The sequence below is a fragment of the Ranitomeya variabilis genome, chromosome 2 (assembly GCF_051348905.1).
Source record: "Ranitomeya variabilis isolate aRanVar5 chromosome 2, aRanVar5.hap1, whole genome shotgun sequence".
NCBI lineage: Eukaryota > Metazoa > Chordata > Amphibia > Anura > Dendrobatidae > Ranitomeya > Ranitomeya variabilis.
Window position 1 is genome coordinate 737,020,546 of NC_135233.1, and position 24,143 is coordinate 737,044,688.

Sequence of the window (24,143 nt, forward strand, 5' to 3'; positions counted from 1 at the left end):
AGCATGGGTTTGTAGCAAACAAGTCATGCCAGACTAATCTAATTTCCTTCTATGATGGAATCACTGACTGGGTGGATCAGGAAAATGGGGTTGATATAGTATCTCTCGACTTCAGAAAAGCATTTAATAAAGTATCTCATACTATCCTTATTGAAAAAGTGACCAAATATGGGACTGACAAGGCTACGGTTAGGTGGATTCATAACTGGCTCAGTGATTGTACTCAAAGAGTGGTAATAAATAGCTTCACATCCAATTGGAAGAGTGTTTCAAGTGGGGTACCACAAGGCTCTGTCCTGGCCCCAGTGTTGTTCAACAATTTTATAAATGATCCAGATAAGGGAACTGAGGGTAAACTAATCAAATTTGCAGATGATGCAAAGCTAGGAATGATAGCAAACACTAGAGAAGACTGGGAAAGGATTCAGAAAGATCCAGATAAGCTTGAACAATGGGCAGCGACTAAAATAATTATATTTAACAGGGAGAAATGCAAGATTCTATATCTGGGCAAGAAAAACAAAAATTACATCTACATAATGGGAGGAATAGAACTAAGCATCAGCACGTATGAAAAAAACCTGGGTATACTAATCTATCACAGACTGCACATGAGTGAACAGTATGATGCAGCACCAAAAAGGGCAAACACAGTTCTAGGATGTATTAAGAGAAGCATTGAGTCTAGATCATGTGAAGTAATTATCTCCCTCTACTCCTCCTTGGTCAGATGTCATCTGGAAGTCTTCAAACAGATGCTGGACAGTCATCTATCCGATGACGCATGAGGTCCTTTCTAACTCTAACATTCTATGATTCTATGAACCCCAGTAGGCCTTGTCTTGAGGGTTTCCGTACAGAAAACTGTTATGGTTCTCAATGGCAAGAGAACATAGCCCAGCAAACATAGGTACTAGCTCTTGGAAGGATGGAAACTAAACTGACCATGAACTAAACCTGCCGCACAACTAACAGTAGCCGGGTAGCGTTGCCTACGTTTTTATCCCTAGACGCCCAGCGCCGGCCGGAGGACTAACTAATCCTGGCAGAGGAAAATATAGTCCTGGCTCACCTCTAGAGAAATTTCCCCGATAGGCAGACAGAGGCCCCCACATATATTGGCGGTGATTTTAGATGAAATGACAAACGTAGTATGAAAATAGGTTTAGCAAAATTGAGGTCCGCTTACTAGATAGCAGGAAGACAGAAAGGGCACTTTCATGGTCAGCTGAAAACCCTATCAAAATACCATCCTGAAATTACTTTAAGACTCTAGTATTAACTCATAACATCAGAGTGGCAATTTCAGATCACAAGAGCTTTCCAGACACAGAAACGAAACTACAGCTGTGAACTGGAACAAAATGCAAAAACAAACGAGGACTAAAGTCCAACTTAGCTGGGAGTTGTCTAGCAGCAGGAACATGCACAGAAAGGCTTCTGATTACAATGTTGACCGGCATGGAAGTGACAGAGGAGCAAGGTTAAATAGCGACTCCCACATCCTGATGGAAACAGGTGAACAGAGGGGATGATGCACACCAGTTCAATTCCACCAGTGGCCACCGGGGGAGCCCAAAATCCAATTTCACAACAGTACCCCCCCCTCAAGGAGGGGGCACCGAACCCTCACCAGAACCACCAGGGCGATCAGGATGAGCCCTATGAAAGGCACGGACCAGATCGGAGGCATGAACATCAGAGGCAGTCACCCAAGAATTATCCTCCTGACCGTATCCCTTCCATTTGACCAGATACTGGAGTTTCCGTCTGGAAACACGGGAGTCCAAGATTTTTTCCACAACGTACTCCAACTCGCCCTCAACCAACACCGGAGCAGGAGGCTCAACGGAAGGCACAACCGGTACCTCATACCTGCGCAACAATGACCGATGAAAAACATTATGAATAGAAAAAGATGCAGGGAGGTCCAAACGGAAGGACACAGGGTTAAGAATCTCCAATATCTTGTACGGGCCGATGAACCGAGGCTTAAACTTAGGAGAAGAAACCCTCATAGGGACAAAACGAGAAGACAACCACACCAAGTCCCCAACACAAAGCCGAGGACCAACCCGACGCCGGCGGTTGGCAAAAAGCTGAGTCTTCTCCTGGGACAACTTCAAATTGTCCTCTACCTGCCCCCAAATCTGATGCAACCTCTCCACCACAGCATCCACTCCAGGACAATCCGAAGATTCCACCTGACCAGAAGAAAATCGAGGATGAAACCCCGAATTACAGAAAAAAGGAGACACCAAGGTGGCAGAGCTGGCCCGATTATTGAGGGCAAACTCCGCTAAAGGCAAAAAAGCAACCCAATCATCCTGATCTGCAGACACAAAACACCTCAAATATGTCTCCAAGGTCTGATTCGTCCGCTCGGTCTGGCCATTTGTCTGAGGATGGAAAGCAGACGAGAAAGACAAATCTATGCCCATCCTAGCACAGAATGCTCGCCAAAATCTAGACACGAATTGGGTTCCTCTGTCAGAAACGATATTCTCCGGAATACCATGCAAACGGACCACATTTTGAAAAAACAGAGGAACCAACTCGGAAGAAGAAGGCAACTTAGGCAGGGGAACCAAATGGACCATCTTAGAGAAACGGTCACACACCACCCAGATGACAGACATCTTCTGAGAAACAGGAAGATCCGAAATAAAATCCATCGAGATGTGCGTCCAGGGCCTCTTCGGGATAGGCAAGGGCAACAACAATCCACTAGCCCGAGAACAACAAGGCTTGGCCCGAGCACAAACGTCACAAGACTGCACAAAGCCTCCCACATCTCGAGACAGGGAAGGCCACCAGAAGGACCTTGCCACCAAATCCCTGGTACCAAAGATTCCAGGATGACCTGTCAACGCAGAAGAATGAACCTCAGAAATGACTTTACTGGTCCAATCATCAGGAACAAACAGTCTACCAGGTGGGCAACGATCGGGTCTATCTGCCTGAAACTCCTGCAAGGCCCGCCGCAGGTCTGGAGAAACGGCAGACAATATCACTCCATCCTTAAGGATACCTGTAGGTTCAGAGTTACCAGGGGAGTCAGGCTCAAAACTCCTAGAAAGGGCATCCGCCTTAACATTCTTAGAACCCGGCAGGTAGGACACCACAAAATTAAACCGAGAGAAAAACAACGACCAGCGCGCCTGTCTAGGATTCAGGCGTCTGGCGGACTCAAGATAAATTAGATTTTTGAGGTCAGTCAATACCACCACCTGATGTCTAGCCCCCTCAAGCCAATGACGCCACTCCTCAAAAGCCCACTTCATGGCCAAAAGCTCCCGATTCCCAACATCATAATTCCGCTCGGCGGGCGAAAATTTACGCGAGAAAAAGGCACAAGGTCTCATCACGGAACAATCGGAACTTCTCTGCGACAAAACTGCCCCAGCTCCGATTTCAGAAGCGTCGACCTCAACCTGAAAAGGAAGAGCAACATCAGGCTGACGCAACACAGGTGCGGAAGAAAAGCGGCGCTTAAGCTCCCGAAAGGCCTCCACAGCAGCAGGGGACCAATCAGCAACATCAGCACCCTTCTTAGTCAAATCAGTCAATGGTTTAACATCAGAAAAACCAGCAATAAATCGACGATAAAAGTTAGCAAAGCCCAAAAATTTCTGAAGACTCTTAAGAGAAGAGGGTTGCGTCCAATCACAAATAGCCTGAACCTTGACAGGATCCATCTCGATGGAAGAGGGGGAAAAAATATATCCCAAAAAGGAAATCTTTTGAACCCCAAAAACGCACTTAGAACCCTTCACACACAAGGAATTAGACCGCAAAACCTGAAAAACCCTCCTGACCTGCTGGACATGAGAGTCCCAGTCATCCGAAAAAATCAAAATATCATCCAGATACACAATCATAAATTTATCCAAATAATCACGGAAAATGTCATGCATAAAGGACTGAAAGACTGAAGGGGCATTTGAAAGACCAAAAGGCATCACCAAATACTCAAAGTGGCCCTCGGGCGTATTAAATGCGGTCTTCCACTCATCCCCCTGCTTAATTCGCACCAAATTATACGCCCCACGGAGATCTATCTTAGAGAACCACTTGGCCCCCTTTATGCGAGCAAACAAATCAGTCAGCAGTGGCAACGGATATTGATATTTAACCGTGATTTTATTCAAAAGCCGATAATCAATACACGGTCTCAAAGAGCCATCTTTCTTAGCCACAAAGAAAAAACCGGCTCCTAAGGGAGATGACGAAGGACGAATATGTCCCTTTTCCAAGGACTCCTTTATATATTCTCGCATAGCAGCATGTTCAGGCACAGACAGATTAAATAAACGACCCTTAGGGTATTACTACCCGGAATCAAATCTATGGCACAATCGCACTCCCGGTGCGGAGGTAATGAACCAAGCTTAGGCTCTTCAAAAACGTCATGATATTCAGTCAAGAATTCAGGAATCTCAGAGGGAATAGATGATGAAATGGAAACCACAGGTACGTCCCCATGCGTCCCCTTACATCCCCAGCTTAACACAGACATAGCTTTCCAGTCAAGGACTGGGTTATGAGATTGCAGCCATGGCAATCCAAGCACCAACACATCATGTAGGTTATACAGCACAAGAAAGCGAATAATCTCCTGATGATCCGGATTAATCCGCATAGTTACTTGTGTCCAGTATTGTGGTTTATTACTAGCCAATGGGGTGGAGTCAATCCCCTTCAGGGGTATAGGAGTTTCAAGAGGCTCCAAATCATACCCACAGCGTTTGGCAAAGGACCAATCCATAAGACTCAAAGCGGCGCCAGAGTCGACATAGGCATCCGCGGTAATAGATGATAAAGAACAAATCAGGGTCACAGATAGAATAAACTTAGACTGTAAAGTGCCAATTGAAACAGACTTATCAAGCTTCTTAGTACGCTTAGAGCATGCTGATATAACATGAGTTGAATCACCGCAATAGAAGCACAACCCATTTTTTCGTCTTAAATTCTGCCGTTCACTTCTGGACAGAATTCTATCACATTGCATATTCTCTGGCGTCTTCTCAGTAGACACCGCCAAATGGTGCACAGGTTTGCGCTCCCGCAGACGCCTATCGATCTGGATAGCCATTGTCATGGACTCATTCAGACCCGCAGGCACAGGGAACCCCACCATAACATCCTTAATGGCATCAGAGAGACCCTCTCTGAAATTCGCCGCCAGGGCGCACTCATTCCACTGAGTAAGCACAGCCCATTTACGGAATTTCTGGCAGTATATTTCAGCTTCGTCTTGCCCCTGAGATAGGGACATCAAGGCCTTTTCCGCCTGAAGCTCTAACTGAGGTTCCTCATAAAGCAACCCCAAGGCCAGAAAAAACGCATCCACATTGAGCAACGCAGGATCCCCTGGAGCCAATGCAAAAGCCCAATCCTGAGGGTCGCCCCGGAGCAAGGAAATCACAATCCTGACCTGCTGAGCAGGATCTCCAGCAGAGCGAGATTTCAGGGACAAAAACAACTTGCAATTATTTTTGAAATTTTGAAAGCAAGATCTATTCCCCGAGAAAAATTCAGGCAAAGGAATTCTAGGTTCAGATATAGGAACATGAACAACAAAATCTTGTAAATTTTGAACTTTCGTGGTGAGATTATTCAAACCTGCAGCTAAACTCTGAATATCCATTTTAAACAGGTGAACACAGAGCCATTCCAGGATTAGAAGGAGAGAGGGAGAGAGAGAGAAAGGCTGCAATATAGGCAGACTTGCAAGAGATTCAATTACAAGCACACTCAGAACTGAAGGGAAGGAAAAAAAAAAATAAAATAAAAATCTTCAGCAGACTTCTCTTTTCTCTGTCAATTAATTTAACCCTTTTTTAGGGCCGGTCAAACTGTTATGGTTCTCAATGGCAAGAGAACATAGCCCAGCAAACATAGGTACTAGCTCTTGGAAGGATGGAAACTAAACTGACCATGAACTAAACCTGCCGCACAACTAACAGTAGCCGGGTAGCGTTGCCTACGTTTTTATCCCTAGACGCCCAGCGCCGGCCGGAGGACTAACTAATCCTGGCAGAGGAAAATATAGTCCTGGCTCACCTCTAGAGAAAGTTCCCCGATAGGCAGACAGAGGCCCCCACATATATTGGCGGTGATTTTAGATGAAATGACAAACGTAGTATGAAAATAGGTTTAGCAAAATTGAGGTCCGCTTACTAGATAGCAGGAAGACAGAAAGGGCACTTTCATGGTCAGCTGAAAACCCTATCAAAATACCATCCTGAAATTACTTTAAGACTCTAGTATTAACTCATAACATCAGAGTGGCAATTTCAGATCACAAGAGCTTTCCAGACACAGAAACGAAACTACAGCTGTGAACTGGAACAAAATGCAAAAACAAACGAGGACTAAAGTCCAACTTAGCTGGGAGTTGTCTAGCAGCAGGAACATGCACAGAAAGGCTTCTGATTACAATGTTGACCGGCATGGAAGTGACAGAGGAGCAAGGTTAAATAGCGACTCCCACATCCTGATGGAAACAGGTGAACAGAGGGGATGATGCACACCAGTTCAATTCCACCAGTGGCCACCGGGGGAGCCCAAAATCCAATTTCACAACAGTACCCCCCCCTCAAGGAGGGGGCACCGAACCCTCACCAGAACCACCAGGGCGATCAGGATGAGCCCTATGAAAGGCACGGACCAGATCGGAGGCATGAACATCAGAGGCAGTCACCCAAGAATTATCCTCCTGACCGTATCCCTTCCATTTGACCAGATACTGGAGTTTCCGTCTGGAAACACGGGAGTCCAAGATTTTTTCCACAACGTACTCCAACTCGCCCTCAACCAACACCGGAGCAGGAGGCTCAACGGAAGGCACAACCGGTACCTCATACCTGCGCAACAATGACCGATGAAAAACATTATGAATAGAAAAAGATGCAGGGAGGTCCAAACGGAAGGACACAGGGTTAAGAATCTCCAATATCTTGTACGGGCCGATGAACCGAGGCTTAAACTTAGGAGAAGAAACCCTCATAGGGACAAAACGAGAAGACAACCACACCAAGTCCCCAACACAAAGCCGAGGACCAACCCGACGCCGGCGGTTGGCAAAAAGCTGAGTCTTCTCCTGGGACAACTTCAAATTGTCCTCTACCTGCCCCCAAATCTGATGCAACCTCTCCACCACAGCATCCACTCCAGGACAATCCGAAGATTCCACCTGACCAGAAGAAAATCGAGGATGAAACCCCGAATTACAGAAAAAAGGAGACACCAAGGTGGCAGAGCTGGCCCGATTATTGAGGGCAAACTCCGCTAAAGGCAAAAAAGCAACCCAATCATCCTGATCTGCAGACACAAAACACCTCAAATATGTCTCCAAGGTCTGATTCGTCCGCTCGGTCTGGCCATTTGTCTGAGGATGGAAAGCAGACGAGAAAGACAAATCTATGCCCATCCTAGCACAGAATGCTCGCCAAAATCTAGACACGAATTGGGTTCCTCTGTCAGAAACGATATTCTCCGGAATACCATGCAAACGGACCACATTTTGAAAAAACAGAGGAACCAACTCGGAAGAAGAAGGCAACTTAGGCAGGGGAACCAAATGGACCATCTTAGAGAAACGGTCACACACCACCCAGATGACAGACATCTTCTGAGAAACAGGAAGATCCGAAATAAAATCCATCGAGATGTGCGTCCAGGGCCTCTTCGGGATAGGCAAGGGCAACAACAATCCACTAGCCCGAGAACAACAAGGCTTGGCCCGAGCACAAACGTCACAAGACTGCACAAAGCCTCCCACATCTCGAGACAGGGAAGGCCACCAGAAGGACCTTGCCACCAAATCCCTGGTACCAAAGATTCCAGGATGACCTGTCAACGCAGAAGAATGAACCTCAGAAATGACTTTACTGGTCCAATCATCAGGAACAAACAGTCTACCAGGTGGGCAACGATCGGGTCTATCTGCCTGAAACTCCTGCAAGGCCCGCCGCAGGTCTGGAGAAACGGCAGACAATATCACTCCATCCTTAAGGATACCTGTAGGTTCAGAGTTACCAGGGGAGTCAGGCTCAAAACTCCTAGAAAGGGCATCCGCCTTAACATTCTTAGAACCCGGCAGGTAGGACACCACAAAATTAAACCGAGAGAAAAACAACGACCAGCGCGCCTGTCTAGGATTCAGGCGTCTGGCGGACTCAAGATAAATTAGATTTTTGAGGTCAGTCAATACCACCACCTGATGTCTAGCCCCCTCAAGCCAATGACGCCACTCCTCAAAAGCCCACTTCATGGCCAAAAGCTCCCGATTCCCAACATCATAATTCCGCTCGGCGGGCGAAAATTTACGCGAGAAAAAGGCACAAGGTCTCATCACGGAACAATCGGAACTTCTCTGCGACAAAACTGCCCCAGCTCCGATTTCAGAAGCGTCGACCTCAACCTGAAAAGGAAGAGCAACATCAGGCTGACGCAACACAGGGGCGGAAGAAAAGCGGCGCTTAAGCTCCCGAAAGGCCTCCACAGCAGCAGGGGACCAATCAGCAACATCAGCACCCTTCTTAGTCAAATCAGTCAATGGTTTAACAACATCAGAAAAACCAGCAATAAATCGACGATAAAAGTTAGCAAAGCCCAAAAATTTCTGAAGACTCTTAAGAGAAGAGGGTTGCGTCCAATCACAAATAGCCTGAACCTTGACAGGATCCATCTCGATGGAAGAGGGGGAAAAAATATATCCCAAAAAGGAAATCTTTTGAACCCCAAAAACGCACTTAGAACCCTTCACACACAAGGAATTAGACCGCAAAACCTGAAAAACCCTCCTGACCTGCTGGACATGAGAGTCCCAGTCATCCGAAAAAATCAAAATATCATCCAGATACACAATCATAAATTTATCCAAATAATCACGGAAAATGTCATGCATAAAGGACTGAAAGACTGAAGGGGCATTTGAAAGACCAAAAGGCATCACCAAATACTCAAAGTGGCCCTCGGGCGTATTAAATGCGGTCTTCCACTCATCCCCCTGCTTAATTCGCACCAAATTATACGCCCCACGGAGATCTATCTTAGAGAACCACTTGGCCCCCTTTATGCGAGCAAACAAATCAGTCAGCAGTGGCAACGGATATTGATATTTAACCGTGATTTTATTCAAAAGCCGATAATCAATACACGGTCTCAAAGAGCCATCTTTCTTAGCCACAAAGAAAAAACCGGCTCCTAAGGGAGATGACGAAGGACGAATATGTCCCTTTTCCAAGGACTCCTTTATATATTCTCGCATAGCAGCATGTTCAGGCACAGACAGATTAAATAAACGACCCTTAGGGTATTTACTACCCGGAATCAAATCTATGGCACAATCGCACTCCCGGTGCGGAGGTAATGAACCAAGCTTAGGCTCTTCAAAAACGTCATGATATTCAGTCAAGAATTCAGGAATCTCAGAGGGAATAGATGATGAAATGGAAACCACAGGTACGTCCCCATGCGTCCCCTTACATCCCCAGCTTAACACAGACATAGCTTTCCAGTCAAGGACTGGGTTATGAGATTGCAGCCATGGCAATCCAAGCACCAACACATCATGTAGGTTATACAGCACAAGAAAGCGAATAATCTCCTGATGATCCGGATTAATCCGCATAGTTACTTGTGTCCAGTATTGTGGTTTATTACTAGCCAATGGGGTGGAGTCAATCCCCTTCAGGGGTATAGGAGTTTCAAGAGGCTCCAAATCATACCCACAGCGTTTGGCAAAGGACCAATCCATAAGACTCAAAGCGGCGCCAGAGTTGACATAGGCATCCGCGGTAATAGATGATAAAGAACAAATCAGGGTCACAGATAGAATAAACTTAGACTGTAAAGTGCCAATTGAAACAGACTTATCAAGCTTCTTAGTACGCTTAGAGCATGCTGATATAACATGAGTTGAATCACCGCAATAGAAGCACAACCCATTTTTTCGTCTTAAATTCTGCCGTTCACTTCTGGACAGAATTCTATCACATTGCATATTCTCTGGCGTCTTCTCAGTAGACACCGCCAAATGGTGCACAGGTTTGCGCTCCCGCAGACGCCTATCGATCTGGATAGCCATTGTCATGGACTCATTCAGACCCGCAGGCACAGGGAACCCCACCATAACATCCTTAATGGCATCAGAGAGACCCTCTCTGAAATTCGCCGCCAGGGCGCACTCATTCCACTGAGTAAGCACAGCCCATTTACGGAATTTCTGGCAGTATATTTCAGCTTCGTCTTGCCCCTGAGATAGGGACATCAAGGCCTTTTCCGCCTGAAGCTCTAACTGAGGTTCCTCATAAAGCAACCCCAAGGCCAGAAAAAACGCATCCACATTGAGCAACGCAGGATCCCCTGGAGCCAATGCAAAAGCCCAATCCTGAGGGTCGCCCCGGAGCAAGGAAATCACAATCCTGACCTGCTGAGCAGGATCTCCAGCAGAGCGAGATTTCAGGGACAAAAACAACTTGCAATTATTTTTGAAATTTTGAAAGCAAGATCTATTCCCCGAGAAAAATTCAGGCAAAGGAATTCTAGGTTCAGATATAGGAACATGAACAACAAAATCTTGTAAATTTTGAACTTTCGTGGTGAGATTATTCAAACCTGCAGCTAAACTCTGAATATCCATTTTAAACAGGTGAACACAGAGCCATTCCAGGATTAGAAGGAGAGAGGGAGAGAGAGAGAAAGGCTGCAATATAGGCAGACTTGCAAGAGATTCAATTACAAGCACACTCAGAACTGAAGGGAAGGAAAAAAAAAAAAAAAAAAAAAATCTTCAGCAGACTTCTCTTTTCTCTGTCAATTAATTTAACCCTTTTTTAGGGCCGGTCAAACTGTTATGGTTCTCAATGGCAAGAGAACATAGCCCAGCAAACATAGGTACTAGCTCTTGGAAGGATGGAAACTAAACTGACCATGAACTAAACCTGCCGCACAACTAACAGTAGCCGGGTAGCGTTGCCTACGTTTTTATCCCTAGACGCCCAGCGCCGGCCGGAGGACTAACTAATCCTGGCAGAGGAAAATATAGTCCTGGCTCACCTCTAGAGAAATTTCCCCGATAGGCAGACAGAGGCCCCCACATATATTGGCGGTGATTTTAGATGAAATGACAAACGTAGTATGAAAATAGGTTTAGCAAAATTGAGGTCCGCTTACTAGATAGCAGGAAGACAGAAAGGGCACTTTCATGGTCAGCTGAAAACCCTATCAAAATACCATCCTGAAATTACTTTAAGACTCTAGTATTAACTCATAACATCAGAGTGGCAATTTCAGATCACAAGAGCTTTCCAGACACAGAAACGAAACTACAGCTGTGAACTGGAACAAAATGCAAAAACAAACGAGGACTAAAGTCCAACTTAGCTGGGAGTTGTCTAGCAGCAGGAACATGCACAGAAAGGCTTCTGATTACAATGTTGACCGGCATGGAAGTGACAGAGGAGCAAGGTTAAATAGCGACTCCCACATCCTGATGGAAACAGGTGAACAGAGGGGATGATGCACACCAGTTCAATTCCACCAGTGGCCACCGGGGGAGCCCAAAATCCAATTTCACAACAGAAAACACACGATCATTTAACTACCTGTGCAACATTATGGAAATTGTCAAAACAAGGCATATTTAAGTTTTTTGGAAAACACTTTTGTATCTCAATAAACTACTTAATTACATATTTTCCATCTACTATTGACGAGTGAAACATATTAATTAGTGTTTAAGAATATGCACTCTTTGGGATAAGTTATTCCAATAGCCAATCAAGAATTTATTGATTATATAGTATATTTAACAAAACTATGTTTGGCTGGTTACTTAGTAGTAGTAGATTTTTCTATGACGGATAATTTAAATAGTCCTTTGAAACATTCTATATTTATACAGAATTAACTTTATGTTGAGAACTGTAAAGAAACACACAAAAAATATCTAAAATTTGTCCCTCCAGAATTATCTTGTAATTAGTATAATTTGCAAGTAAATTCACCATCAACTTCTCAGCAATGAAAATAACTACTTTCTGATTAATTCACTGGAGGCAAATTAGGTTCAGATGAAAACACTAATTGATTGTATTTAGATCAAATGCAAACCAGTTGCACAATAGTAAAGATGAATTCAGAATAGTCTTTAATGCTCATCAGAATTTCATTGCATAATTATTTGGTTTCCAGTCCAATCTCTATACTGATGACACCCAATTATACACTTCTCCTGATATCACATTTCCTTAGCCTCTGCCCAGTTCTATTCCCTGCCTATAGCCACATTCCCATGCTTGACTGACAACTCACTGACAGTGTAGTAAAGCTAGTGTGCTATCAGTCAAGCAGAAGAAGGTGGTGCTAAGCGGTGAGGCAGAGGCTGGAGAAGTGTTTTGGCACATCCAAATAACTTCAATCTAAATTGCTTAGGGAATAACTCAGCATGTTCTTTTAAAAAAAATTCAGGAGCAAAAGATTTCTTAAATAAAGGTATAGATTTCCTTATGTTTCAAAGAACGACTTGCTTATTTAAGCAGTTTGGGGTCAGGGTGGAATATGTTGGCAGATTCTCTTAAACTGGAGACTGAGCGAGCCTACACCTCCGAAAATATAAAAGTTTAGCAGCGTAGAGTTCATTCCACATATGTAGGGTCGGACTGGCCCACCAGAGAACCGGAGGATTCTCTGGAGGGCCCAGTAACTGACACCTGCTGGCATACAGGGCTGACAGCTGCCTAGGGCCCTCCGCTGCTCCAGGGGCCCCCAGCCAGTGGTATGTCGCTAATAGCGGCACACCATGCAGCTGCTATGGGGCCCTTGAGTCAGGGGTGTCCGCCTGGTGCCAGCAGAGCAGCAGTGGGAGACAGGAGGCAGAAGCCTGTCCCTGCTGCTAAAGAGAAATTAATATTCACTCTTCCTCATGCCCCCATGGGCATGAGAGGGGTAAATATTAATTTCACTGTTAGCTGCAGGATGCAGCTAACACACCACATGTAAAGCTGGTGCGGCTGTAACGGAGGTGGGGGGGGGGGGCCTGCAGGCAGCTAACATTGAGGGCAATCTGGCTTGTTTATCTAGCCCCCAGGCTCAGGGGGGCCCATGCCCAGATTACCCAAATGTGTGGCGAGCAGGGAGCGATGCCTGCAGCTCCGCTGCTTACCGGAGAAAATGGCAGCGGAACTGAAGGGATCTGTCCTGCTTCATGCCCGGAGCTTCCTGTCTGTTACAGCAGCACAGCTGGATGATGTCAGCATTCAGCACGTGGCTGTGCCAGAGAGAAAAGCTGCTGGCGATGAAGATGCTGCTGGGGAACGTGCAGAGAGGTGAGTGGTGCTGTGTGTGTGTGTGTGTCTCTGCATCGGAATGTGCAGAGAGGTGTGTGTGTCTCTGCGGGGGAACGTGCAGAGAGATGTGTGTGTGTAGGTGGTGGAGAGAGCAATGATGGGGGTGATGGAAAGGATGATGGGGTGGGGAAGGAGGCAATGATGGAGGTGGTGGGGGAGAAAACAATGATAAAGGTGGTGGAAAGGGCAATGATGGGGGTGGTGGGGGAGAAGGCAATGATGGAGGAGATGGAGAGGGCAATGATGGGAGTGGTGGGGGATAAGGCAATGAAGGGGTGGTGGAAAGGACGATGGGGTGGTGGGGAAGGAGGCATTGATGGAAGTGGTGGAATGGGTAATGATGTGGGTGATGGGGAGAAAACAATCATAGAGGTGGTGGAAAGGGCAATGATGGGGGTGGTAGGGGAGAAGGCAATGATGGAGGTGGTGGAAAGGGCAATGATGGGGGTGGTGGGTGAGAAGGCAATGATGGGTGTGGGGATGAGGATAATGATGGAGGTGGTGGAAAGTGTAATGAGGGCGGCTACATTATATTCTATGAGGGGAGCTACATTATATTCTATGAGGGCACTACATTATATTATATGAGGTAGGCTACATTATATTCTATGAGGGTTGCATTATATTCTACGAGGGGCTACATTATATTCTATGAGGGGGCTACCCAACCCCTGCTACATAATTAAGACGTGTACTACCTTATATTATACCCTGATATTAGCGTGTTTTATCGCACAATTGGTGGTCTTGTATTTATTTATATGCAGCTACATAGTGGGACCCAAGAATGATTTTCTCTAGTGGGCCCAGTTCGACACTGCACATATGCCTTTGTCTACAGGTATATAACTTCACAAAATCACCAAAACTGAAGAATCCAAATGTCTCTATGATGAAGATGCAAGTAAATCTTTTAAAGAGGACCTTTTAACAGGACAAACCTTGGAAGTTCTTGCTCTTCTTTATTCCTGCTGCTCACCTGAGTATTGTAGGGTTTTCTTTAAATCCATCATATGGTTTCAGAGATAAGTGCCATTTATTTAGTGCAAATTCTTAGAGTCTTTACAAGGGGGCAGTGCTCACAGGGGGATAATACAAAGCAGCCTCAAGACCCACCCCAAAAAATCCTGTGAGTAACGCCCCTTTGTAAAGTTATTAAAAATTAGCACGCAATGAAAAGGTCCATACCTCTCTAACCATACAACAAATTTAATTAAAAATTAAAAATAAAAAAAACAACGCAATATTCAGGGGAGCAACGGGAATAGCAAAAGAGCAAAAATTGGCCTCTGTTGACCTGTTGATAGGACCTCTTTAATCCCACCCCTCAAGCCAGTTTTCAACTTCATGGCCAAATTTGACAATTCTGACCCGTGTCACTATATGTAGTAATAACTCTGGAACACTTCAACGGATCCCAGTGATTCTGAGAATTTTTTCTCATGATATATTGTACATCATGATAGTGGTAAAATTTGTTCACTATGACTTGCTTTTATTTATGAAAATATTAGAAATTTGGCAAAAATGTCACAATGTTTTAATTCTTATGCACTTAAACAAGAGCGTTACGCCACACAAAATAAATAATACATAAATTTGCCACATCTACTTTTCATCTGCGTCACTTTGGAAATATAATTTTTTTTAAAGTTAAAAGGGTTAAAAGTTGATCAGCAGTTTCTCATTTTTCCCACAAAATTTAGAAAACCATTTCTTTAGGGACCACATCACATTTGAAGTGATTTTGGGAGGCCTATATGTAAGAAAATACCCAAAAGTGACACCATTGAAAAACCTGCACCCCTCAAAGTCCTGAAAACCACATTTAAGAAGTTTATTAACTTTTCAGGTGCTTCACAATAATTAATGCAATGTGGAAGGAAAAAAAATCAACATCTTACTTTTTACCAGAAAAATTTAACATTTTACTTTAGCTCCAAATTTTTTACTTTCACAAGGGTAACAGGAGAAAATGGACCACAACACTTGTTGTGCAATTTCTTCTGAGTATGTGTTAGGGCTAGTGGAATGCACCAAGTAAATAGATTAAGTTATTGGTGCATTCGCAGCCCGGGGTCCACCGTGCAGGAGGAACCTGCTGCTAGCAAATGGCACTATATGACAGTATAAGCAAACTATGTTACTTCACAGAGTCGCCAACAAAAGAAAGCACTATGCCCTGTTAGACTCACAGGAGTACACAGCTAACTGATGAGCTGATAGCAGTCAGTGGTCTTGCACACACACAAACTCCTCACCAGAGGTGCCGGTATTCTAGGGCTTATTTCAGCCGGGACCCTGAATACATACACACAAAACTCCTCACTGGAGGTGCCGGTATTCTAGGGGCTTATTTCAGCCGGGGCCCTAAATACATCCACACAAGACCACACTGGCGCAAAGCACATAACATAGATTGATACTAGCTCATGGCCGTGCGGTCATGCAAACCTTTTATAGCTGCAGCAACTACAGGACCTTCCCAGAAGGACCAATGGGAGGCTGCCACAGAACTTCAGCAACTTCAGGACCTTCCTAGAGGACCAATGGGAGTTGCTGAAGTATCTGAGCATGTGACCCTTGATCTCCAATGAGAGATCTTACCCTGGGCAAGCTCAGAAGGGGAAAAGTAGGACTTAGTCCCAAAGACGTCTGCTCGCCGCTGACCAGTACTGGCTAAAATGGCAGAAGCTGGAAAGGCAGCAGTAACCCTTTGCACAGTGTCAGACTGAGCGAGATGCTGGGACCAACGCCTCAGCTGAGCAGGCTCCACTGCGGCAGGAGAAGAATGGGAGACCACAGTGGAGATGGCTCGAGATTCCCCCTGTGCAGAGGCGGGAACTCGACCCCTAACAGTATGTCAACATGCCATATGTGGGGGAAAACTATTGTTTGGGTGCATGGCAGGGCTCGGAAGGGAAAGATCACTGCTTGATTTTTTTTTAACGCAAAAATGGCTGGAATTGTTAGCGGGCGCCATATTTAGTTTGAAAAGCCCCTGATGTGCTTAAACAGTGGAAACCTCCCACAAGTGACCCCATCTTAAAAACTAGAATCCGCAAGGAATGTGTCTAGATGTATGGTGAGCACCTTGAACTTCAGGTGCTTCACAGAAGTTTATAATGTAGAGCTGTGAGATTCAAAAATCACGTTTTCCACAAAAATGTTCTTTTAGTCCCAATTTTTTTTTATTGTAACAAGGGTAACAGGAGAAATTGCACAATACAGTTTGTTGTGCAATTTCTTCTGAGTATAATGGTACCCCATATGTGCTGGAAAACTAATGTTTATGTGCACCTCAAGTCTTGGAAGGGAAGGAACACCATTTGACGTTTTGAATGTAAAATTGGCTGGAATTGTTAGAGGATGCTATGTAGGGTTTGGAGTGCCCCTGATGTGCCAGTGAAATTCCCAACACGTGATGCCATTTTAGAAACTATAACCTTCAAGTAATTTACTTAGATGTGTGGTGAGCATCTTGAACCAACAGGTGCTTCACAGAAGTTTATAACGTTGAACTGTGAAAATGAAAAAAAAAATAATTTCCCCCCAAAATTTTTGTTTTGCCTTAAATTTTTCATTTTCACAAGGGTACAGAGACAAAATGGACCATGCAATTTGTTGTGTAATTTCTCCAGGGTACATCCAGCACCATATTGAAGTTCAAATTTTGTTGGAATGGTTTGAAGGTGTCCATGAAGAATGAACAAAAACCAGCAAATCAGGATTTTTTATGGGGGTTTATGCTGTTCCACGTGTAGTAAAATTGATAAGGAAGCTTTATTCTTCAGGTCAGTACAATTACAGCGATAACACATTTATATCAGTAGCAGCCGCCATCTCCTATCTCAGTAATGGGAAAGTGTCTTCACCGAATACAGATTTTACCTGAGAATTTAGAATTTTGAAAATGAATGATCAGTCTTGGAGGTGAAAAAAGCAGATTTCTCTAGCAAAATATATTACAAACTTTCGTATTTTCATGTCTACTATTGGCAAGATTCCTTATAGACATGGAGATGAATACTATCTCTAGCTCCTCTCTCTTACCCTTTCCATAGAATTTTATCAGTGACAATTGTCATACCCTATCTCAATAATAGGAAATTCTGCCTGCACTAAATACAAATTTTACCGAAAAATTAAAAATTTTGAAAATGACTGATCAGTTCTAGAGGAGAAAGAAGCAGATTTCCCTGAGAAAATATATCGCAAAGTTTCTTAACACTAGAACTACTGATGGAGTCATTTTGACTCCTTTAGTTTTTTATTTCTCTTCTGTGACTACATTTTTCAGAATTCCGGCTTGAAACTCGGTGACTTTTCGTCAAATATGATGTGAAAAAAGATTTTGTGAGAATAAATAATTTTGGTAAAAAATTTGCGCGTTTTTTTCAAAATTTACCAAGAACTACTGAAGGGAGTCATTTTGACTCCCTACTATATTTTGAGGTCCTTTTGTCACTAAATGTTGCTATAAAGTTTTGTGCATAATTTTTTCACTCTGTCTTATTTACCCTGATGTTCATATAGATGTAGTTCAATTTACATGTCAACTTTTCACATTTTCCTTGTGTTTTACCTGCTTGTATTACTGTGTAATGCTGAACAAAATAGCTTGTTTACTCTAGGCTCTTATCTTATGCTAATGAAGGGTGGTGTTTTTCTAAGGTCCTAGCAGGAGACAGTATTCTGGATAGTAACTTTACTTTCAGTTCAGCTGAAGAGACAAAGAGAACAGACGCAGACATACGAGCTCTGAAGACTCATACAGGTATGAATTGTTATGAAATAGTTTAGCTGTCTGTCAACTGATTCAGCCCACCTACTTTTGAAGGTGGCAGAACAGTTATTATTTCTTTTAGTTTTCATTTCATTTCTATTTTTCAGCAGGGAACTATATAGAATTATGGAATTTGTGAGGAATATGGAGAGAAGACGTTTGATAAAGCCTCAGGATATTCTGGCTACTTTGCAATCCATACCGGAGGATGAATCGGAATCCGAATTGCAGGAACATGTATTTGATTCTGACAGTGATGAAGATTTCATTCCTCAGAACATATCAAGTGAATCTGAAGACTCAGAAGGAACAAATCCAGAAGGTAAGTAGTTATGTGTATTTATTTGTTCTTCCACACACTGAGTTAGGGCCTGTGCACACTAGCAGAATTCTGGCTGAATAGCCATCTGGATATTCTTGCCGCAATACAGGCTGTACCTGCCCGCTCATGCCTGAAGCTCCGCTCCGAACCCCGGGCTGGAGCCGCTGTCAGGGACAGAGCAGCGCTTGCTTACGTGCGAGCACAGCTCCGTCCCAGACAGCAGCTCCAGCCCGGGGTTCGGAGCGGAGCTTCAGGTATGAAACTCCGCTCTGTACCTGAGCGGGCAGGTACGGGCCGGATTGTGGTGAGAATATCCGGTCGGATATTCCGCCGCTAATCCAGCCAGTGTGCACGGACCCTTACAAAACAAAAATTCTAAATATTCATCAACTTTTTTCCAGATATTCCAAGCACATCAACTGGGGATCGGGCTCATGCAGTTATGTTGCCTCGTGACCATCCTCCTAGTCGTGGACAGAAAAAATCAGCAAAACGTCCCAGAAATGAAAGAACAACAGATAACGATGGCGGCGAAGGTAATGCAACAACAAACACCAGAGAAGGCGAATCTGAAGGAATACTAGTTTCAGCGGATGGTATTCAATGGAAACCTGTTGAAATTGGACAACACTTGCCTGGTAGGCGTGACAGCCAAAATATTCTTCGAGAAGCGCCTGGCCCTACAGGATACGCCAGAAGAAATATCATTATCGATAGTCCTTTGAGCGCATGGCGTTTATTTTTTGATTCATATATATTGACACATATAAAGAACTGTACGCTTGCAGAAGCATGCAGGAACAATAATTTACAGTTTACTCTATCTGATGAGGAGCTAGATGCATTCATTGCGATATTCTATGCTCGTGGAATATCTGGCACGAACCGTCACTCGATTAGCAGTATTTGGTGTAATGACTGGGGAATACCGTTTTGCAAAGCGACAATGTCTAGGGACCGCTTTGTTGAAATTATGAGGTTTCTCAGATTTGATGAGAAATCTACTCGATCGGAGAGACTGCAAACGGACAAGTTTGCTCTATTTTCTACTGTGTGGGACAGGTTTATTGCAAATTGTATTGCGTGTTACAAACCTGGCCCATACATAACGGTGGATGAGCAACTTTTCCCAAGCAAAACTAGGTGTCCATTCACGCAGTACATGCCTTCCAAACCAGATAAATATGGCCACAAATATTGGCTAGCTGTTGATAAGGAGAGCAAATATCTGGCAAATGGCTTCCCTTATCTAGGCAAAGATGACACACGCCGTGCTGAGGACCGTTTAGCTGACCATGTGGTAATGAAGTTATTGGACCCGTTTTTGAAAAAATGTCGCAATGTTACAACCGATAATTATTTTACTTCAGTAAAATTAGCTAAACAGCTAAAAAGCAAAGGAACAACCATCGTGGGAACACTGAATAAGATAAGGTGAGAAATGCCTAAAGAAATAAAATCCATGAAAGAGGAATTGTACAACACTAAAGTGTTTAGAAATGAAGACAATTTTACACTTACAGTATATCAAGGAAAGCCCAACAAAAATGTTGTCATTTTGAGTTCCGTCCATCCAGATGTTGTTGTTGCGTCTGATTCCGCTAAAAAAACCTCCAGAAACGGTAAAGTTTTACAATGAAGCAAAATATGGAGTAAATGTAGTGGATCAGATGGCACGAAAATATACCACACAAACATCCACAAGGAGATGGCCTGTTCATGCATTTGAAAATGCCTTAGACTTTGTGGGTATAAATGCATGTATAATATTCAAGGAGATTACCCACCAAAAAATGTCACGCAAGGCATTTTTGCAAACGCTTGTGAGAGAGTTGAGTGGTCCTTATGTCACAGATAGGGAAAAGGGTTCCACGTCCCAAGTTTCTACATGTTCAGAAGTGATGGTTCAAACAAAATTTTGCCAGATCAAAGAAAAGTGCAAGAAAAATAGATCTGTCGGCAATTGTAAGACTTGTGGTAAGTCTTTGTGTGGGCAATGTACTGCCATAAATCAAAGGCAATGCCTAAAATGCGAAACACCAAATGTTTAGAAGGTGAATTCTGCGCCATATTTTCATTTTTATGCTCCTCCACCTACATTTTCTCTGCTTTTTGTTCTTCAGTTGTTGTTTATATGTGTGCACTTGAATAAAAAAAAATGTTTGAAAAACGTCTATTATAATTATTGTTATTTTCTGTAGAAAAATAAGAAAAGCAGAAAAAAAACAATCAAAAGCATTACTGTTGGATCTCACAATAATAATACATTACAAAAAATATAATTATTAATAAATAACCACAAATGAAACTCTAAAAATAAACGAAAACAAGCAAGGAGTCAAAATGACTCCTTTCAGTAGTTCTAGGCGGGGTCACGAGTCCAGTAGTCCTAGTGTTAATTTCATGTCTACTATTGATACTATTTATTTCTGAAATACAAATTAAAAGACGGTTACTCTTTAGGTTAGAGAGTTATCAAGTGTTACTGTCACGATCCAGTTTTGGATTTGTGGCAGATCTGGTTTACCTCAGTTTAAGACCTTTTTTCCTTTCTGGTCATCGGGGGTTAATGCAGTTTTCCCCTCCCGGTGGCCGCTGGTGTTATTGCATTGCTGCTGGGTCAGCTGATGTTTGTGGTGACCACTCCCTCCATCCTTTAAGAGGTCACCTGGTTCATCAGCTGACTGTCGGTGTTAGTTCATTCTAAAGCGACCAAGCTGGGAGAAGGAGCTTGCTGGGAACTGTTGTTCTACTGCTGTGTTCAGTGAATCTGGTGTTACTTCCTGCTGTTCTGTGCCTTGCAGCATTAAGCTAAGTGTTGTTTACCTTTATCTAGTCTGTATTTCCTATATTTGAATTGTTTTGCCCTGTGCACATTATAGTGTTTTCCTGTGTGTCTGCGGCGTGGTGCGTTTATTAGTTTTCCCTGTCTGTGCTTTCTGTAGGGGTTGGTGAGAGGTCTTATCACTGGGTGGCGGGTGGAGGTTTCATCTTAGTACTGAAGCAGGACTCAGGGTCAGGCCTGGCGGCCCAGACATGCACACCTTCAGTGTAAACTCTGGGAGAGGGACAGACAGGGTTTCCCTAGTTTGAGGGATATTGCAGGGGCCCGGGTAATCAGCTGTAGTCTACCCAGTACCCCCGTGACATTAACACCGACCGTCACATTTTTTCTGGTGAGTCATGGCTCAAATAATAATAATAATAATCTTTATTTTTATATAGCGCTAACATATTACGCAGCGCTTTACAGTTTGCACACATTATCATCGCTGTCCCCGATGGGGCTCACAATCTAAATTCCCTATCAGTATGTCTTTGCAATGTCAGAGGAAACCGGAGTGCCCGGAGGAAACCCACGCAAACACGGAGAGAACATACAAACTCTTTGCAGATGTTGTCCAAGGTGGGATTAGAACCCAGGACCCCAGCGCTGCAAGGCTGCTGTGCTAACCACTGCGCCACCGTGCTGTCCATGCAGTCCTTTGCCCAACTGCTCCAGACTCTCACCACTGAGCTCAAGGATCTGCGTGGTGAGGTGGTGCAGCAGCTGCAGCAGTTGTTGGGGTTCTGGGCCTCGGCTCAGGTACAGGCTCTACCAGAACCCAAGATATCTCTCCCTGACAGGTTTTCTGGAGGGAGAGATACATTTTTGGTTTTAAGGAGGCCTGCAAGTTATACTTCAGGCTCTGCCCTCGTACATCAGGGAGTGAGGAACAACGGGTGGGAATCATCGTTTCTCTTCTTAAAGGTGATCCACAATCCTGGGCCTTCTCCCTGCCGACCGCTTCACCATCTCTACGGTCAGTGGACGAGTTCTTTGCACCTCTGGCGCTGGTATATGGTGACCCGGACGGCGTCTCTTTGGCGGAATCCCGACTCCGTAAGATCAAGCAGGGGGGCCGGCCGGTGGAGGACTATTGTTCAGAGTTCAGGAGGTGGGCCACTGACAGACAGTGGAATGACCCGGCCCTTAGGAGCCATTTTGTGCAGGGTCTGTCCCCTAGGTTTCAAGATACTCTGGTACAGTACGCCGCCCCCAAGTCGTTGGAGGCCGCCATGTCCCTTGCCATCAGGGTGGATAGACGCTTGAGGGAGAGGCATACACCTAATGTGCCCCCTGTAGTCCTTGCTAGGGAGGAGGTCACACCTGACCAGGCGGACAAACCCATGCAGGTGGGAGGAGTTGGTTTCCAAACGGGGTTGTCTGGGGTTCGCCGTGGTGTGGGGGCATGTTTTTACTGTGGGCAGATTGGTCATTTTATCAATGTATGCCCAGCTCGTGCCAAAATTCCTGTTCCATCTAAAAAGCCGCGTCCCCCTGGTTGTGTGGAAGGAAGCGACCAGGGAGTGTATATTTCCTCCATTTTCTCGTCTCAGTGTACCTTACCTGCTGAGGTGGTTGTTGGTGGGGTAACTGAGAATGTTCCGGTGCTTGTGGACAGTGGAGCAGTAGTCAATTTGGTGGATGCTCATTTTGTCCAGACCCATGACCTGATGAGTAAGTCGCTAGCTAGACCTCTAAGCGTCCAGGCCATTGACTCTGCCCCGCTCAGCCAGGGGAGCATTACCCATGTCGTAGACAATATACATCTGCGTATAGGGGCTTGTCATGAAGAGTCCCTGTCATGCTACGTCTTGGAGGGCATACCAACTCCCATGGTCTTAGGACTCCCTTGGTTGAAAAAACACAACCCGGTCATAGACTGGTGGTCCAGAGAAGTAGTCAGCTGGGGTCAGTCGTGTGAGGACTGCTGCCCAGGAACTACGATCTCTGCCGTCCTTCTACAACCTACCCCTTCTACTCCAGTGGGGGCAGTAGAGGTGCTTGAAGGGAGTAGGGGCAAGACTCTACCCTCACTACATTCTAAACCAGTATGTCAGAGACCTCTTAGGAGGAGGGGTCAGAGGAGGGTGGTGGTTCCCTCGATGCATAGTGGGGGAGTGAGTTTGGCGACACAGGGGGATGCCTCTGTCGGTTCTGTAAAGAGTTCACCATCTTGTGGCAGATGCATGCGTGAAAATAAACGTTCAGGTCCGGACCTGTGTGTGAATGATTACGTATGGGTGTCCACCAAAATATCAGGTGGAAGTGTGGAACTGGAATCTGGAGTTCAAGGGTAATTGGGCCATATCGGGTGTCAGCCATTGTCAGTCCGAAGATTTACCAGTTGGAGTTACCCTCAGTAATGCCCATACACAACTCATTCCACAGGTCGGCGCTCTGGAGATTTGTGCCACCTACGTTGTTATCTCCATCGTGCTGTGTCCACCGTAAACCTGAGGGTCAGGTGACTGAGGAGGTGAGCTCTGGTGAATCGAGACGTTCTCACTGTAGGTTTTTTACTGGTGAGGACCAGTGTTGAGGGTCCAGAGGCCTCTCATTGAAAGGGGGTTACTGTCACGATCCAGTTTTGGATTTGTGGCAGATCTGGTTTACCTCAGTTTAAGACCTTTTTTCCTTTCTGGTCATCGGGGGTTAATGCAGTTTTCCCCTCCCGGTGGCCGCTGGTGTTATTGCATTGCTGCTGGGTCAGCTGATGTTTGTGGTGACCACTCCCTCCATCCTTTAAGAGGTCACCTGGTTCATCAGCTGACTGTCGGTGTTAGTTCATTCTAAAGCGACCAAGCTGGGAGAAGGAGCTTGCTGGGAACTGTTGTTCTACTGCTGTGT

The 24,143-nt window shown here is 44.7% G+C and overlaps 1 protein-coding gene and 1 long non-coding RNA gene across 4 annotated transcripts in view; one reads left to right on the forward strand and one right to left on the reverse strand.

Moving 5' to 3' along the window:
* SOBP (sine oculis binding protein homolog) overlaps window positions 1-24,143 on the reverse strand; it is a 298,320-nt gene that overhangs the window by 115,322 nt on the left and 158,855 nt on the right. The window lies entirely within an intron of this gene.
* LOC143809885 (uncharacterized) lies at window positions 17,706-18,930 on the forward strand. The gene is made up of 3 exons (XR_013222509.1): window positions 17,706-18,138; window positions 18,255-18,469; window positions 18,871-18,930. It is a non-coding gene; the product is annotated as an uncharacterized LOC143809885 (long non-coding RNA).